We start from the raw sequence: 18,823 nt of genomic DNA on the forward strand, positions 1-18,823 counted from the left end.
GTGATAGGACACATGGCATTTCCTTTTGTCCTCTCCTGAATTCTTCCTGTTGGTGGTGGCTTGTTAGTTCCGTGTTCCTTACCAGGGCCTCCTGTTGTAAAATAACTCACGCATAGGGTTACTGTGATGCCTGGCCAGGGTGGGCAGTTTCAGTCAGTCTTTTTCCCCTCACACTTCCTTCTTGTTGAGCAATTCAAATCTTCTCATCCAATCCTCAAAACATTTTTTACTCACTCTCTTATTCATACAAGGAAACTTCACCCCAGAGAGGTTAAATGACTGTCCCAAGGTCACACATCAACACCACAGAGAAGTTCTGATTTACAGGCTGGGTTAAGAAGGTGGTTAATTATTATTAAGAAGGTGGTTATTCCTAAAGCCGATATACTGCTTAAACAGCTGACTACTACTGCCATCTGCTGGTGACTAGCTGAATTGCTCTTCCTCTAATTGCGCTATGGGCACAAATGATTCTTTTTCTTTTTTAATTAATTTTTATTGGAGTATAGTTGCTTTACAATGTTGTGTTAGTTTCTACTGTAGAGCAAAGTGAATCAGCTGTACATGTACAAATATCCCTCTTTCTTGAATTTCCTTCCCATTTTGGTCACCACAGAGCATCGGGTATTTTCCTGTGCTATAGAGTAGGCTCTCTTTAGTTATTTATTTTATATAGTATCAACAGTGTATCAACAGTGTATATATTCCAATCCCAATCTTCCAATTCCTTCCATTCCCCCAGTTCCTCTTGGTATCCAGACATTTGTTCTCTAGGTCTGTGTCTCTATATCTGCTTTGCAAATAAGATCATCTATACCATTTTTCTCAGAGAGGGCAATGGCAACCTACCCCAGTACTCTTGCCTAGAAGGTCCCATGGATGGAGGAGCCTGGTAAGCTGCAGTCCATGGGGTCGCTAAGAGTTGGGCACGACTGAGCGACTTCACTTTCACTTTTCACTTTCATACATTGGAGAAGGAAATGGCAACCCACTCCAGTATTCTTGCCACGGACAGAGGAGCCTAGTGGGCTGCTGTCTATGGGGTCGCAGAGAGTCAGACACGACTGAAGCGACTTAGCAGCAGCATACCATTTTTCTAGAGTCCACATATATGCGTTAATATATGATATTTGTTTTTCTCTTTCTGACTTACTTTACTCTGTATGACAGTCTCTAGGTCTATCCATGTCTCTGCAAATGACCCGATTTTGTTCCTCTTTATGGTCGAATAATATTTCTTTGTAAACATGTACCACATCTTTATCCATTCATCTGTCAAGGGACATTTAGGTTGCTTCCATGTCCTGGCTATTCTAATAGTGCTGCAGTGGACACTGGGGATTATGTGTCTTTTTGAATTATGGTTTTCTCTGGGCACAAGTGATTCTGACACACACTAGTGCCATCTATCATGCTGGCGTCTAGAACAATGCCTGACACATAGTAGACACTCAAAATTTGTGAAACGAATCCTGGGAGATTCCAGGAGAATTTTGGTCAATAAAAGTTCTCAAGTTCTGTATTTTAACTCTGCAAATAACCAAACTCAGAAGGAATATGGAGGCTCCTCCACATAAGCCATGGTACTATCGTAACTGTTCACCCCATCAACTGTGCCACTCCTGTGTTTGTATATGCACTTCTCCTTTCATGGCTTTAACCGAGCTTATCACTTAAGTCTCACTCATGTTTAAATCCAGCTCTACCATTTATACTGTATAGATTTCAGAAAGAATCTAGTTTTAGCACTGAAAAGAACTTGAGCAGTCCTGACTAGTTTTTAAGTCCTGTTTGGAAAGATGGTGATAAAAGAATGTTTCATAGGCAAATAAGTTTCAGAAACGATGCAAATAAATGAAGTTTCATTGGTTCCCTCACTGTAGAACTTCTCAGAGTAATTAATATGCTACTGTGCCTGACAGCTTTCTAAAAGAGGGAATATAGAATCCAGCACTTCCCAAGTGTACTTGACTACAGAAGTCTTTCACATTAAGCTCCTGTTAATGTCTCAAGGAATGCTAGTCTTTTGTGGAACTCCATTTGGAAAGTGCCAATATTCCAACTGCAGTTATTACAGATAACAATAACTGAGTGAGAACAATTTGCTTAGTATCACTCAGCAGAGCTAGGACTCTCATTTAAGGGTTCTTTCACAATATCATTCTTGTTCTATGTGATTTCTTGATATGAAAAGCAAATACTAATATCCACTGCCTTCTACAGACTTTATAGTTATAGAGAGGATGGGAACTGACAGTCAGTGAGTGCTGCTAATGTGTTCTTTCTGCCCCCTTCCCACCCCTGCTACAAATGGGCTAAACATTCTAGATCTTATGACTGTTGTGTTTCACATCATGATTTCATAAATGAGCATTCTTGTTTAACTGAACTGAATTCTTGTTTAAACACATCCTTCTGTAGGACTGGTCAATGAGAATGTACTTTGAGAGATATATCTTGTTGATTTTCAATGTATCAATCAGATTGGCCTTTTTTATTTTCTAGAAAGTTATATCATTTCCTGCCCTAGACCCTTCATACATCCTGTGTCATTTTCTTTTCCTACTGTTTTACTTCCCTCACTGGGCTTCAAGCGCATAGAATTAGGTTAATCATAACTTCTGGTTGAATATATACCATCATCATTGATCCATTCACAGCATCGTTTATTTAATAAAATGATGAACATAATCCAACCCAGGGCCAGAATACAACCAGTAACTATATCTACCTTCATGTTCCTTTCTTATCCCATCTTGCTGCCTTTCCCTTTAAAGGATATCTTGATGCTAAATATGAGATTCATCATTTGCTTGCTTTTTTTGTTGTTTCTGTTTTGCTTAGATGCACTTGTCACACACACACACACACGTACACACACACACACACGTGCACACACACACACACTTTTCTTTTGATTACTGCTTTTTGGGTCACATTCTCTTGCTTCTTTGCCTGAGAAGCTTTGATTACATGCTGGACATTGTGAAGGTTACGTAAGTTAGTGTCTGTATTTTGTTGTCTATCTGGGATCCGCTCACATCCCAAGTCCACTGAGACCAAGGGACGCTTTATACAGTGTCAAGCCTGGTTCAGTTGGGCAAGTCCATTGAGGTTGTTTTATTATTTGATTAGCTTAATTTTCTCCTGAAAAATTTCCGTGTTTCCTAAATGAAATTGGTGTGGATTCTACTTTTCCTTCTTGTCTTGTCTAGCTCTAGGTCATAGATCTAAGGTCGTTTTATGATGCCTCCAGGCAGATTCAGACATTTCCAGGAATCTTGCCGCTTCTTAACGAACGCTCCAGTCCTTAGACACCCTACATTTAGGAAAAGAATTGTTTGTGTGAAAAAGAATAAATAATTTGGACCAACAAAGTCGGGACAGCTAGAAAGGGAACTAATACAGAGTCAAGCCAAGTCACAGAAGTATATCACTTAAATGCACAAATGACCTCCAATGAGATGGAGCTTATCACAGGCTTCCTGACCCTTTTCCTGATATGCACACACAGAAAATGATTGTGTTTGTCCAGCACTCTGGCATGAACAGATAAGCCAGCTCTCAACAGAAAGGGGGTCTTTCTGGGGCCTCCAGCACAACCCCAGGCCCTTACTGGCTGCCCTGAGAGCTAAGGGGATCAAGATGTTAATATACTTAATATCTATTCACTGGCTGGTAGTTGAGATTCTCTAGGCTAAGTGTTCTTATAACTTTATAAATACCATTCAAGAAAGAAATGAGATAAAGACCCTTCAGGGCCTCCCTGGTGGCCCAGTGGTTGAGAGTCTACCTGCCAATGCAGGGGACACAGGTTTGATCCCTGCACCAGAAAGATCCCACATGCTGTGGAGCAATTGAGCCTGTGCACCACAACTACTGAATCCACACTAGAGCTAAGGAGCTGCAGCTACTGAGCCCCTGCACTCCAACTACTGAAGCCCACGAGCCCTAGAGCCCGTACTCTGCAACAAGAGCAGCCACCGCAATGAGAAGCCCATGTACCGCAATGAAGAGTAGCCTTTGTTCACTGCAAGTAGACAAAGCCCGCATACAGCAACAAAGATTCACCAGAGTCAAAAACAAAAACCAAAGAAACAACCGACCATACAATTCCTATGACCCCACAGACTCATAGCCAGCAATTGTTAAGATGTTTAAGACCGAAAAATAGGAGGAAATAGGAAAAAAAAAAAAAAGATGTTTAAGACCTGTGGCTGTTTCACAGTGAGGCTGAACCAGCATATGCCCCTGATGATTGTATAACCATCATCTTATTATTCATGTCTTGGATACACATACTAATATATACATAGGATTTATATAATACAGTTTACATAGAACACTTCATCATAAACTTTTTTTAAAAGCACCAAAACCTATTATCACACTTAAAAAAATTCACCCTCCTTAGGTAATCTTTGTTTTCCTTAGGTAATCTATTCATTTTGACTAACAAGAGAGGGGAAATGAGAGCTTTTTGTTTTGTTTGATGAAAGGTATATACATCTATTTGGCTTTCCAGGTAGCTCAGTGGTAAAGAACCTGCCCCCCAAGCAAGAGACATGGGTTCGATCCCTGGGTCAGAAAGATCCTCTGGACAAGGAAATGGCAACCCACTCCAGTATTCTTGCCTTGGAAAATCTGCAGACAGAGAAGCCTGGCGGGCTATAGTCCATGGGGTCACAAAGATTTGGACATGACTGAGGAACTGAACAGCAGTACGTCTATTTAGTAAGTGAAAGAACTAATACCTGGTCCTGGGTTCTTAATTATACAATGTAAGTGCACATGTGACAACTGAAGAACACATCTTGAGCATTGTCAGATACATTATTCTGCAGAGCAGAAGAGACCACCATGGACAACATAGCAAATGGCACTATTGGGACAGGTCCCCAAAGGATAAGTCTTAGATATTCAAGTTTTGCTCAAATATAGCTCAAGTTTTCACAACTCAAAAGGCAAGAGGAAGCTTGGTGACATTCCTGTGTACAACCATAAAAGTTTGAATTTTTTAAATTCACCTGAAGAAAGCTGAAGTAACATCAGTTTCTTTTTCTTGGAACTAAAAAGGGCACTCCAGTACAAGAAAGATCATGCCCCTGGTTTACTCTTGAAGGGAACTATTTCGTACTTTCCTCTTTAGAATAATAAGCCCTGAAAGAGAGTAGAGAACAACCATGGAATTTTAGAATTACAGTGAACAGCCATTCAACTGCAGCAAAACCAGCTGATGGTTGAATAAGATTTTAAAATGAAAGTCTTTCATTAGATTAAACATACATATATGTGGACTTCCCAGATGGTGTAGTGGTAAAGAACCCACCGGCCAAGCAACAGATGTGGATTTGAGCCCTGGGTTAGGAAGATCCCCTGGAGAAGGAAATGGCAATCCTCTCCAGTATTCTTGCCTGGAAAATTCCATGGTCGGAGGAGCCTGGCAGGGTCCATTGGGTCACAAAGAGTTGGACATGACTGAGGGACTGAGTATACACACACACATTTATAGTTTAAACTTGCTGTTCCAAATACATATATATGTAACCTCAAGGAAATAGAAATAACTGAAACAATTTAACCATGGAACTACAGTGCCCTTGACTAAGATAACAAATACAGAGGATGGAAGTCTTAATTCAAATATATATATATAAATATATATATATGTGTGTGTGTGTATATATATATATATATATATACACTGAAGTGACAGCATGAGAAATATGGGTTGAATTTAAGGAAGATCTTACTGACACCTAAGTTTGTTACTTACTGGAAGAAGAAATAGGAAACGATAATTTCCTTCTCTGAAGATCTCATATTTTTAATTTATTAACTGCAACCACAATAGACAATATTCAAGAAATAGAAAATACTTATAATTGTCTACATTCTCATAGTGCTATATTACGAACAAAGCAACTGTCACTACTTTAGGTGTATCTATGGCTACTCCTTTTGGAATATGTGCCCTTGTTACACATATTCTCTTGTTACATAGCTGTTGCTATACCACAATGAGACTTCATATTTTACAATTTTCTTTTCTCTTTTGGCTGCACCTTGCCGCATGTGAGATCTTAATTCCCCCAATAAAGGATCGAACCTGTGCCCATGCAGTGAAGGTGCTAAGTCTTAGCCACTGGATTGCCGGGGAAGTCCCTACAATTTTTTTTTTCTAATTCAACATTCTCCAAGCATTTTTTGGATATTGCTTTGGGCTCCATAATTGTTCTAAAAGTTATCATTCCACAGCGGAGATACCCTGTGACTTCCTTCAACATTGCGTTATTGTCATTTCTCATTTCCTTTCAGTACGAATCACACTGCAGTGGACATGTTCATGCAGATCACTTTTCTTCATGTTTGAATAAGTTTCTCAGGATAAAATCCCAGAAGTTTGGATCAGAAGCTAGGAACTCTTTTTGTGGCTTCCCAAATTGCTTTCCAGAAATGTATCATTTTTATTGCTGTCAGCGGTGCCCGAGAATGCCAGTTTTACTGAAACTCTACTGGCATTGAATATCCCAGCTTTTTAGATTTTCCCTTTAATTCAACAGGCAGTAACGGTTCTCTCACTCGTGGCTTTTCTTTTTTCCAGCCATAGGATAACATAGTAATTAGCAACGTATCTAATTTACCTCTTGACCAGTCCACTAAATGGAATGTTTGGCAAACTTCTTAAAGTGATCTAATTTACAACAGGTGATGACTCCCATTCGGAATGTTATTCAATAATTCCATTATTTTGATGTCTAAATGGAAAAGCCTGTCTTTTCCAAATGCTGGTTTATAGTCCATGGTTTTACAGCTTGATTTAAACTTTGTTGGTATTAATAGTTTGAAGTGTTTGAAACTTAAGAAGGAATTGGGGGAGAAATATTCACAGGCAAAAATATTTAGGAGAAATTTGACTTGAAATATGTACAACTCTATCCACAGCTCCACACATAGTTAACAAGCTTTCTAACTGGTAGGAATTATCCCAGCCATGAAAGAGATCAACTAGTGCTCAGGACTGACTCTCAGCTACAGTAAGGCGATGAGAATCACTTCTAAAAATCAAAATGTGAAAAGTAAAGTATTTCTTCAGTCCATTAATTTTTCCTGCCCTGAAACATACTTGCTCTAATTAGTTCGATATCAACCCACAGTTACTTAGCACCTACTGAATTCTCAGTACCATATACTCTGATCCACAAAGGCTGCTGAGATGAATGAGGAATGATCTCCTCAAGGCACACACTGCTTTATATGATAGATCAGGGAATATTTTCAGATGACAGATATTTCAAGAATTATCTCCAAGACTGCAAAATAACATGTTGCATCTGGAAGGCTGTGAGACTCGGGGGGCAACAGACTCTAAGGCATGTTTGTCTTGGATCCCATCCAAGAAAGCATCAGACATTTTTTTAACGCTGCAGAATTCTGCACAATGGACCTGACAAGCATCTATGCTAGTAAGCGAAGAAATTTTCTGTGGTTTGGAGCTTTAGAAAGATCCCAAATTCTCATCATGGTGCTCTGGGTGCAAACGAAGGGAGGGTAAACTTGAACATAATTAAGATTTAGTTAGTAGAAAAAACAATAATATCGAATCCTTTTGGAGAAATATTTTGTAAACAAAGAGATAATCTAAGACTGGTGGAAGGTTGAAGAGATCAGTCAAGTATGGCTCATGAACCAAATCCAGCTTGTTGTTTGTTTTTGTAAATAAAGTTTTATTGGAAAAAAATGCATTTTTAAAACTGATGTGGTCTTATCTACAGATGGGCCATATGACACTTTCCTGAAGCACAGCCTGGGCTTGTGTGTTTACAAATAAAAGATCAACAGCCTTTCTTAAGTAATGCTCTGTCTTAGCAGAATATATATTTTCAAATGTTGCTTCATAGTGTGTATTGATTTCAACAGTTTAAAATTCTATGCTTCTAATGAATATTGGAAAATACCTGGCTAGCACTAAAAAAGGTAATAGCTGTCACCAGGTTTTCTGAACACAGTGTATCAATAGCCAACTGATACTGATAAACCAGTCCTAGTCACACACCCAAATCACACCTGGTTGAAAGATTGGTTAGTCAAGCACATTGGTTACTGTCCATCGTTGGAGTTCATGCTTATGGGATCTTTATAAAAGACTGGGCTTGTCCCCACTTCCAGTGAGCATGTATGTTCCTGGAAGACATGGTATAATATTCAGAGGGAATAAACATGATGATAATAATATTCTACAGGCTGGAGTGGGTTGGAGGCAATGTTAATGATAATCAAATGTGGGTATGAGCTAAAAGTGCCTACCCTGTATCTTTAAGTACTAGGTCAGGTACTTGATATGTACTCACTCTTGAAACTTTCCTAAGAGGAACATGGGGAACATTTTATCCCAGCTTTGAAAATATAGACACTAAGTCTCAGAGCAACTAAACAACTTTATCAAGCTCACATAGTCAATAAATAGTAATGCTAGCATTCTGGAGGATATTAAACCATGTCCTCCAGAAGAGCTATACACACAAGGTCTTAATGACCCAGATAACCACAACCGTGTGATCACTCACCTAGAGCCAGACATCTTGGAGTATGAAGTCAAGTGGGCCTTAAAAAGCACTACTATGAACAAAGCTAGGTGAGGTGATGGAATTCCAGCTGAGCTATTTAAAATCCTAAAAGAGGATGCTGTTAAAGTGCTGCATTCAATATGCCAGCAAATTTAGAAAACTCAGCAGTGGCCACAGGACTGGAAAAGGTCAGTTTTCATTCTAATCCCAAAGCAGGACAACGCCAAAGAATGCTCAAACTACTGCACAATTGCACTCATTTCACATGCTAGCAAGGTAATGCTCAAAATCCTTCAAGCTAGGCTTCAACAGTACATGAACCAAGAACTTCCAGATGTACAAGCTGAGTTTAGAAAAGGCAGAGGAGCCAGAGATCAAATTGCCAACTTCTGCCGGATAATAGAAAAAGCAAAGGAATTGCAGCAAAACATCTGCTCCATTGACTACACCAAAGCCTTTGATTGTATGGATTACAACAAACTGTGGAAAATTCTTCAAGAGATGGGAATACCAGACCACCTGACCTGCCTCCTGAGAAACCTGTATACAGGTCAAGAAGCAACAGTTGGAACTGGACATGGAACAATGGACTGGTTCAAAATTGGGAAAGGAGTACATCAAGGCTGTATATTGTCACCTGCTTATTTAAGTTACATGCAGAGTATATCATGCCAAATGCTGGGCTGGATGAATCACTGGCTGGAATCAATCAGCTGCCAGGAGAAATATCAATAACCTCAGATATGCAAATGACATCACACTATTGACAGAAAATAAAGAGGAACTAAAGAGCCGCTTGATGGAGGTGAAAGAGGAGAGTGAAAAAGCCGACTTAAAACTCAGCATTCAAAAAACAAAGATCATGGCATCCGGTCCCATCACTTCACAGCAGATAGATGGGGAAACAATGTAAACAGTGACAGACTTTATTTTCTTGGGCTTCAAAATCACTGCAGATGGTGATTGCAGCGACGAAATTAAAAGATGCTTGCTCCTCAGAAGAAAAGCTAGGCACCGTTTTAAAAAGCAGAGACATTACTTTGATGACAGAGTTCAGTATAGTCAAAGCTATGGTTTTTCCAGTAGTCATCTGCAGATATGAGAGCTGGACCATAAAGAAGGCTGAGTGCTGCAGAATTGATGTTTTTGAACTGTGGTGCTGTATAAGACTATCTAGAGTCCCTTGGACAGCAAGGAGATCAAACCAGTTAATCCTAAAGGAAATCAACTCTGAATATTCATTGGAAGGACTGACTGAAGCTGAAGCTCCAGTAGTTTGGCCACCCAATGGGAAGAGCCAACTCATTGGAAAAGACCTTGATGCTAGGAAAGATTGAAGGCAGGAGGAGAAGGGGACGAGAGAGGATGAGATGGTTGGATGGCATCACCAATTCAATGGACATGAGTTTGAGCAAATTCTGGGGGATAGTGAAGGATAGGGAAGCCTGGTCTGTTGCAATCAATGGTGATCACAAAGAGTCAGACAAGACTGAGCGACTGAACAACAAAAGCATTCAAACTCAGAACACTTGACTCCAGAGTTATTAATAATATTCTCTTGTTCATTCCATGGGCTTCCCTTGTGGCTTAGATGGTAAAGAATCTGCCTGCAGTTCAGGAGACCTGGGTTTGATCCCTGGGTCAGGAAGATCCTCTGGAGAAGGGAATGGCTACCCCCTCCAGTATTGTTGCCTGGGAAATCCCATGAACAGAGAGGAGCCTGGTGGATTATAGTCCATGTGGTTGCAAAGAGTCAGACATGACTGAGTGACACATACTTTCATTCCATCCTGTTCAAGAAAAACCACTTGGAAGACATGTGTCAAGTGTGCTCAGAGGGAAGGTCAATTGATTGAGGACACCGTATCAAGTGGCTCTAGTTACCTTCCCCATAAGCATTTTTGCCGTAGACATCTTTGCCCCAAGCATTTTTGCTGCAAACATTTCAGCCATGTAACTAATTTGCCAGAGGGAAATTTTGCCATAAAAGATTAAATAAGTGATTAACAGTTTGGTTTGACAGTTTGGTTTCAGCTAGTTGAAATGCATTAGCACCTCTTCAATTAGTGATGTAACTGACAGCTTTATTGAACAGGCAGATGTTAATGGTTTGCCCTCCAAAATTTGTTCATTTTGAAACACTATTTTGGGGGAGAAAGAAGCTGAGAACCTCAAAAGTGCAAAACCACATTTCTCATAAAACTTTGGAACTCCTCTCAATGGACATGGGACAATATACGAAGAACAAACAATAATGTAGCTACTTTCACTACGCAATACAAATCTCAGTTAGATATGCATCCAAGTGTTTGGAAACTTACACCTCTCTTAAAGAAGAAAGAAATTTTAGTCAAAATGAAAATGGACAGTTCAGAATGAGAGAAAATTCAACCAGCCATATATATATATTTTATATATATAATATATATATATTTGATATATATATAGAATATATATATATATATATATATATATATATATATATATATGATAATTACTCTGGATAAAAGACTTGGAAGACAAATGCTTAGGAATAACCCACAAAATAAAATCAGTTATTTGTATGGTATTGCCATGAATCAACACACATATTAAATGTATTCAAATGTCTTATATTTGAGTAAAGTCTTTTAAATTTTGTTATTCATTTTTCATGTTTCATTATGTCCTTTTTAATGCCCTTCTATTTTTTATTTTAACTTTTGCGATAAAACTGCCTCATGGCCAGTGTTATGCAGCAAAAATCCTTGCAGCAAAGATGTCTACAATGAAGATGCTTACACCCAAAATACCAGACACTATCTTGAGCATTTGGGATTGTTTGATGTTATTTGGGCTACTCCTATGTTTGATCCCTGGGTCGGGGAAGATCCCCTGGAGAAGTGAATGGCAACTCACTCTAGTATTCTTGCCTGGAGAATTCCATGGACAGAGGAGCCTGGCAGGCTACAGTCCATGGGGTCACAAAGAGTCGGACATGACTGAGCGACTTCCACTTTTACTTTTACTATGTTCTTAAGTTACTTGGGGTTACCAACCAGTGAATAAAGTAAGCCAATAAATATGGTGAATTTTAATTGTATTTGATTTTCTCTGATGGAAACTTGAGGCAATGAAGAACACAGGAGGAAATTAGAATGCTCTCATTTTAAACATGAACATTTTCTTTTAATCAAAAATACATAATAGTGAGATGTAGATGTGTGTAGCACTGGCATTAGAAAGCATGTGAAAATGAGAGTTGAGTTCCATGGGTTCATTCATTTTAAAAACTTGATAGGCATACTATTTTACATGAGTAATTTACTTATTAGAGCTGTCATATCTAAATTATATCTCTCTTGCCTGACTCTCTGGCTTCTGTAGCTTTCACCACTTAGATCCTCTTTTTCTTTTTGTTGTTTATCATCTACTGCTGGCAGCTGTCAAATCATGCTGGCTGGAAGCCAAATTATTGTGCACACAGCGACACATGGCCCAGCCACGTTTACAGAGAAAGCTGGTGGGTTTTTTAATGTATTGTTGGGGCATAATTATGAAGTGGCAGCAACTGTTCTTCAGTGGAAGGTCAGGACAATTTGTCTAACAAAGCCATTTGTTAAGCTCCACCCAGTGAAGCATTTGTGGTCATCCAAGAGTAAGCAATGGGAGGTGGGACTTGGCAGAAGTGACACCTAAAAAGCTTTGAACAGCTATCAATTCTCCGCAGAAGTAAAGAAACAAGAGTCATTGCTCTCAGACACTTAAAAAAATATTACCTTGTGTTCAACCATCTTCTCTTCCTCATCACAGAAGCTGGGCTTGAGCAGGAAAGTGGCTTGGGCTCGCCCAGTATTCAAATACTAGACTCAGTGCAATATGTCACCTCTCTGAGAGCCAACGTTCCCATCTGTGAAAGAAGGACGATGTATCAACCCTGCAGGGTAGGTACTGAGATTAAATGGCATAAAAAACAAAGCACTGACACATGATACTCAGCAGATGACAGCTCCTTCTTCCACTCACTCTTATGCTCCTGAAGCGTTTTTAGCCACTTGTGACGACAGCAGAAGGACACCAAGTCTTTCTCCTCCCTGCTGCCCTGAGTCCTTGTTGTGTCGATGCAGGGTTAAGTTCAGTTTAAAAGCTTTCCCCGCTCTCTCCCTTCTTCCTTCCGTCCTTTTTCTCTTTCTCCACCCACTTCCTCTCATCCTTCCTTTATCCATCATTCCATCCAATTTTTATTGCTTTTCAAAAGTTACATTTACCCAATTACATGTTTATTGTAGAAAATGTACATATTTATTGCAGACAACACAGATAAGCAAAAGAAGAATAAACAATTTCCCAAAGCCACATGGGGTAGCTCCACTTCAAGTGTGTGTGTGTGTGTCTAAATCAGTACCTCTCAACTTCTTGGCTGTATATTAGGATCACCCGGGGAGTTTTGAAGTAGATGCTCTGGGATCCCCACCCAGAGATTCTGAATTAATCAGACTGAAGTGGGGTCTGGTCATCGGATGTTTTTGAAAGTTTCCCAGGTGATTATTCTATGCACCTACTATCTGCCCTAGACTTCTTTTCCACACTCACATAACATATTTCACAAAATAAGCTCAGAGCCCAATAATTCCCCTTAATATACCATGAAGATCTTCCTATGCAGATAATGTACTTCCATATAAACGTTTTTTAAAAAATCAGAAGTTATACATCGTGAATTTAATCAAAAAAAGAAACTACTGATACAGAACTAAAGATATTAGAAATATGCATAGAGTAAAATAGTGAGTATAAAAGTCAGCTAAATCCATAAATGTTTCAAGTTAAGCATCTGCAAAGGAATTTTTCACCTCTTTTCTTTCACAATGATACACATTTATGACTTGTTGATTCTGGCAAAAATCAGAGAAACCGATATTAGTTGAGTTTTATAAACTGTGTGAAATTAATTTCAACCACAGCATTCTATGTGAACATACAACCCTAATGTCATGGATGTTTTATATCAGATCAGAAATATGATGTTTTTTATTTTTAACAATTATGATATATTAGATTTTAGTAATTATAATATTTTGCTTACCTAATGCCTCGGTGAACAAAATATTAATATTTATTATTTACCTTAAAAATGTTTAGAAGACTTCAACATAAGAACCACACACATTTAAACGTTTTCTTGTAAAACACAATCTCAGGGAAATTAATGGCATTTGCTGTTTGTTGATTCTGGTAATGACTGTCATTTTTCTACATAGGAATACAAGGTATATTCTTATGCAATATGAAGCATTGCTTAAGGGCAAAGAGTTCTTAAATAGCATTAGACATTTCAGCGAGGGAATTTCACATATTTTTCAAATTTGCTGTGAGGTAGACTATTATGTTTCACTGACGGTTTCATGATATAGCTTTAAAAATTTTTTTTGAATAGATGTCTTTCTGGGAATCATTTATTTCAAGCGATTTTGGATAACAAAATATTCTTTAATACGCAAAGCCTCTCAATGCAACTGCAATAAATATTACCAGTATGTTCTGGAACTAACATAAAATGATAAGTCTCATTTCCACAGTCCTTTCCACTGTTTTAAAAAAATCTTAGCATTTGCACTGTACTCAATTTCTGTATGGACGGATAGACTTGACATTTTAAAAATCAAAACCAATACAATATTGTAAAGTAATTAACCTCCAATTAAAATAAATAAATTTATATTTAAAAAATAAATAAAAATCATTGCTTAAAATTAGTTTAAATCAATTATTATATAATCTTCTAACTGCTTTTCAGTAATGACTTTAAGAGGCAACAACACAAGAGCCAAGTGAGATATATTCTTTTTCTGTCTGTAAACTATTAGTGAACATAAGAATTCAGTTAAAACTTCACATTCTCTGGCAAGTCTTTCATTAGGAAGTCTCTACCTTAGCAGAGTATAATAAATTATTCCTTTCTCCAGGTCATTTTATCTTATACTTATGTCTATAACTGTGTGATACAGTTCTGTTACTGAATTATTGCATCATCACTTTCCCCACTAGAATTGTGAGCTTCTTGTGAGACCATGTTTCTATGTGAGACCAAGTCTAACTCATTCACTTCCCCCACCTGCTCCTAGCAGAATGTCTGGCAAGTATTAAGTATTCAATAAATGTCTTTGAATGAATGCATAAATGAATTTTAAAAAGACTGCCTTTTATTTAAAGCACGTTTTTTCCTGAAAAGTGCTTTATATAAATATTATTTCTCTTGATCCATGTGAGAATCCAAAGAAGTAATCATTATCATCCCTAAGAGATGTTAAGTGAATTTGCCAAGGTCAAGTAGCTACTAGGACAGAAACTCAAGGACCACTTCTTGAGCTCCCACCCTAAATACATTAAGATGTTATCCACGAGCCGTCTTCCACTTTCGAGTAGAATGAAATAGGTCACGGCCACACAATGTTTCCGTGCAGCATCAGAAAACCTGAAAAAATGACAAAAGCATGCCTTTTTAGATACCAGACCAGATGATTGGGTTTAGCCTGTACAGTGGGTCTCTGCTGGAGGAAAGAGAAACCAGTGAAGTTTTGTGCACAGCTGGCATGACAGGTTGAAAATTTGAGGAGCAGCAATGTGGCTGGTTTCCCCAAGAGACATCCGTTGAGTCTGGGGTTGTGTGAAGGAAGCAGGGAGGCTGGGTTTGGACCAGCAGAATGAAGTCACCTACGTTCCACATATCTAGGAGGCAAACTCCTGCTGGAGGGAGGGAGCCCATCTTAACTATAGAGCTGGTCTCCCCCTCAATATATCTTCTACACTTGCAGCTTTCAAGAGAAGGAGGCTAAACAGATGAGCTCAGAATTTCCAAAGAGCAGAGCAGAATGAATTGCTCTGTTTCAGGGCTAAGGAGACAAAGACTGCCAGGCTTTTAATCAAAAGCCATGTAGGAACATGTCTAAGGACAGGGGATGAGCCACAGCAGACCTAGCCTTTGTGTGAGTGTGTGGAGAGAGAAAGAGAAAGAGAGAGAGAGAGAGAGAGAGAGACTTATCATAGGAATTGGCTTATATAATTATGGGGGCAAAGAAGATCCCTGGTCAGCCATCTGCAAGCTGGAGAACCAGCCAGTGGTGTGATTCAGTCTGAGTTCAGAGATCTGAAAACCAAGGGAGCTGATGGTACTAGTATCAGTCTGAATCCCAAGGGTTCAAGAATTAGGGGATAGGGGTTAATGGAACAAGTCCTGGTCCAAGTCTGAAGGTCCAGGAGCCAGGACTGCCAGTGTCTGAGGGCAGGACAAAAGGGATGTCCAAGCTCAAGCAAAGACAGCAAATTCATCCTTCCTCCACGCTTTGCTCTACTCAGGCCCCCAACAAATTGGATAAGGCCCATCTGCACTGGTGAGAATGATCTTCTTTACTCAGTCTACCAACTCAAATGCTAACCTCTTCCAGAAATACCCTCACAGACATGTCCAGTAATAATGCTTTACCAGCCATCTGGAAATTCCTTAGCCCAATCAAGTTGTCACATAAACTAACCATCATGGTGGGTTGACTTCTTATCTCTCCATACTTCCTCTTAATCTTTTCTTTAACTAGTGGGTTCTAGAAGAAGGACAGAACCATTTGGCTTCCTCCATGCTCCCCAAGGCCATAACCACTTAGAGATTCTGCATCAGTTAGGGTATTTTTAGTTGCAAGTAATAGAAATTCAAACTGGATCACACAACAATGGTAACATATTCCTTAAGGTGTGGCCCAATCAGAGTTACAGTTCTCTAATTTTTCTCAGTTTTCCCTTCTTGGTGTGTTGGATTGATTCTGAGGCTAGCATGTTATATGTTGGCAAAGTAACAATAAAATCATAACTTTACATTCTACACTACAAAGAAAGAAAGAAATGTGTTTCAGAAATACCAGTAATAGTTCTGAGATTGGCTATAGGCCAAGACCAAGGCTAAGACCATCTCTGATCTAATCAATGTAGTCAGTACAAGAGAATGTCCTCTTTGGGCCAGTACCTGTCATTTGTTCCAGCCCTGAAGAAAGATATTTGAAGGTAATGATGGATCTCCAGTGGACGTGGGGACTGTTGCAAAAGGTTCAGTGGGGCATGGATATTGGGGGTCAGCCAACAGGTGACCACCACAATACTCAACACAGATTCTCACACAGACACACACACCTCAGCTAGCAGCAACTAAAAGCTTAACCAAAAGAATGAGCATAAATCATTTACAGAGTATGTTAGAGCAAGATATTCATACTAAAGACAAAAACTGTGTTAAGTTGCAAAACTATAGTTTAGTGGACCAAAGAGGATAAATAATATATAACATTGTGATGGGTTTTCTTTCATCTTTCCTATTGAAGGACTTGTATAAAAAAGAGCACTGGCTTTCCTTTGCACTTCAAGGATTATGCTTTTGAGCACTGTACTTGTACTCTCAAGTATAATCGTATTACATCAGATCTTAAATCAATACTTCAACATCTTTGTTAATGTTCTAAGAATGTTCCATGCTCATGACTGTATAAGCATTACTGAACTTGGCATTCTGCTCATGTTGCCTTCATTGTTAGATTAATGCTCATGTAAAAACATTGCTATAATTACAATGATGGCAGTTGGCAGACACCCTCTGTGAGCATAAAAGGAAAATTAGAGCACCAAGAAAATGTGTGGTAAAGAGGAGAGGGGTTGGCTGAGCAGGGGGTGATAAGTTCTCCAAGTTAAAGCTCATTGAATATAAAAGTTGGATTTATATACTGAGCTGGAAAAGATCTCAAGAAGTCATCTGGTCCCCAACTTTTAGGCAGCAGCACACATTAAAATGATTCAAGGCTAAGAGTTAATTGTATTCTGTGCAGCATTTTTTTTTTTCCCTTAAAAATTGAACAAACAGTAGGGGAAAGAAAAGTTAATTAATTCTTAATTCAAAGCTTATTGTATTTTGTAGTTCTGAAATATTTGAGAGAAGATTTTAAAATTCCAAATCCCTGCCAGATAGAAAGAAGATATTTCAAAATAAATATTTTACTCTTTGCTCTGCCGGTGTGATATGAGGCAGCAATTCCTTTATTACCACAAAAAGCCTAAGGGAAGACTTTGGAACTAGGATTGAACTAGCAAATTCTGCTTTTCTGAGACTGTTGAGGGACAGTTTGTTCTTTAATTTCCCCCAGGGATAATTAAGTACACAGTCCAACCAAAATGCTAAAAAAATATGTTAATTATATTTGTAAGAAACTCTCACATATTTCATGAAAGTATATTATTCTTTTCTTCATATCCTATTGATTTATATGTAATTTAAATTATGATAGCAACATAATTTTGTATAACACTTTTCTCCAACAACTCAATTTCCACTTCTAAAAGTTTAGCCCCAAGATATAATCATAGATGTGAGAAAATACTTAGATACAAATGTTAATTACAACATAATATCTAAGAGCCAAAATTGAAAACCACTATAATACCCAAAAACAGAAAGTGGTCAAATAAATTATGGCGCTTCTGTACAACAAAATATTACATAAGCCAGAGGGGTGGGATGGGGAGTGAGATGGGAGGGAGGTTCAAAAGGGAGGGGATATACGTATACCTATGGCTGATTCATGTTGAGGTTTGACAGAAAACAACAAAATTCTGTAAAGCAATTATCCTTCAATAAAAAATAAATTAAAAAGAAAAAAAATTATGTCATGAAGTATCAATGTTATGGGAAAATGTTTGTGACATATATCATTGTGAAAAACTCCAAGTGTGTATAGTATCATCCCATTTTAAAAACAAACAATATGATCTAAAGGAAATATACCAAAATATTAATAAAAAGATAAAGCTGAGTAGTAGGGCTTCCCTAGTAGCTCAGTTGGTAAAGACTCCACCTGCAAGGCAGGAATTCACCTGCAATGCGGAAGACTCAGGTTCGATTCCTGGGTCTGGAAGATCCCCTGGATAAGGAAATGGCAACCCACTCCAGTATTCTTGCCTGAAAAATCTCATGGACAGAGGAGTCTGGCAGACTATAGTCCATGGGGTCACAAGAGTCAGACACGATTTAGCAACTAAACCACAAAGCTGAGTGGTAGTTACACAGGTAATTGCTACTATTTTCTTTGTGCTTTATTATATTTTCTATAGTGAATATATGTCACTTGGATAGCTAGGGGGAAAACCCATAAGAACCCTCCTACACTGTTGGTGGGAATGTAAATTGGTATAGCTACTATGGAGAATAGTATGGAGGTTCCTTTAAAAACTAAAAATAGATGATC

At 38.5% G+C, this 18,823-nt stretch overlaps 1 protein-coding gene across 2 annotated transcripts in view; it reads left to right on the forward strand.

Annotated features, from left to right (window-relative positions):
- The window catches only part of LOC109576737 (vesicle-associated membrane protein-associated protein B-like), a 174,623-nt gene that overhangs the window by 132,889 nt on the left and 22,911 nt on the right, over positions 1-18,823 (forward strand). The window contains exon 3 of one of the 2 annotated variants that reach the window (XR_011563295.1): positions 4,526-10,958. The exons of the other annotated variant lie outside the window; for it this stretch is intronic. The gene's annotated coding sequence lies outside the window, so the exon portion shown is untranslated. Of the gene's footprint in view, positions 1-4,525; positions 10,959-18,823 lie in introns of those variants that run through there. 2 annotated transcript variants of the gene reach the window in all.

This window comes from Bos indicus, chromosome 23, assembly GCF_029378745.1.
Source record: "Bos indicus isolate NIAB-ARS_2022 breed Sahiwal x Tharparkar chromosome 23, NIAB-ARS_B.indTharparkar_mat_pri_1.0, whole genome shotgun sequence".
NCBI lineage: Eukaryota > Metazoa > Chordata > Mammalia > Artiodactyla > Bovidae > Bos > Bos indicus.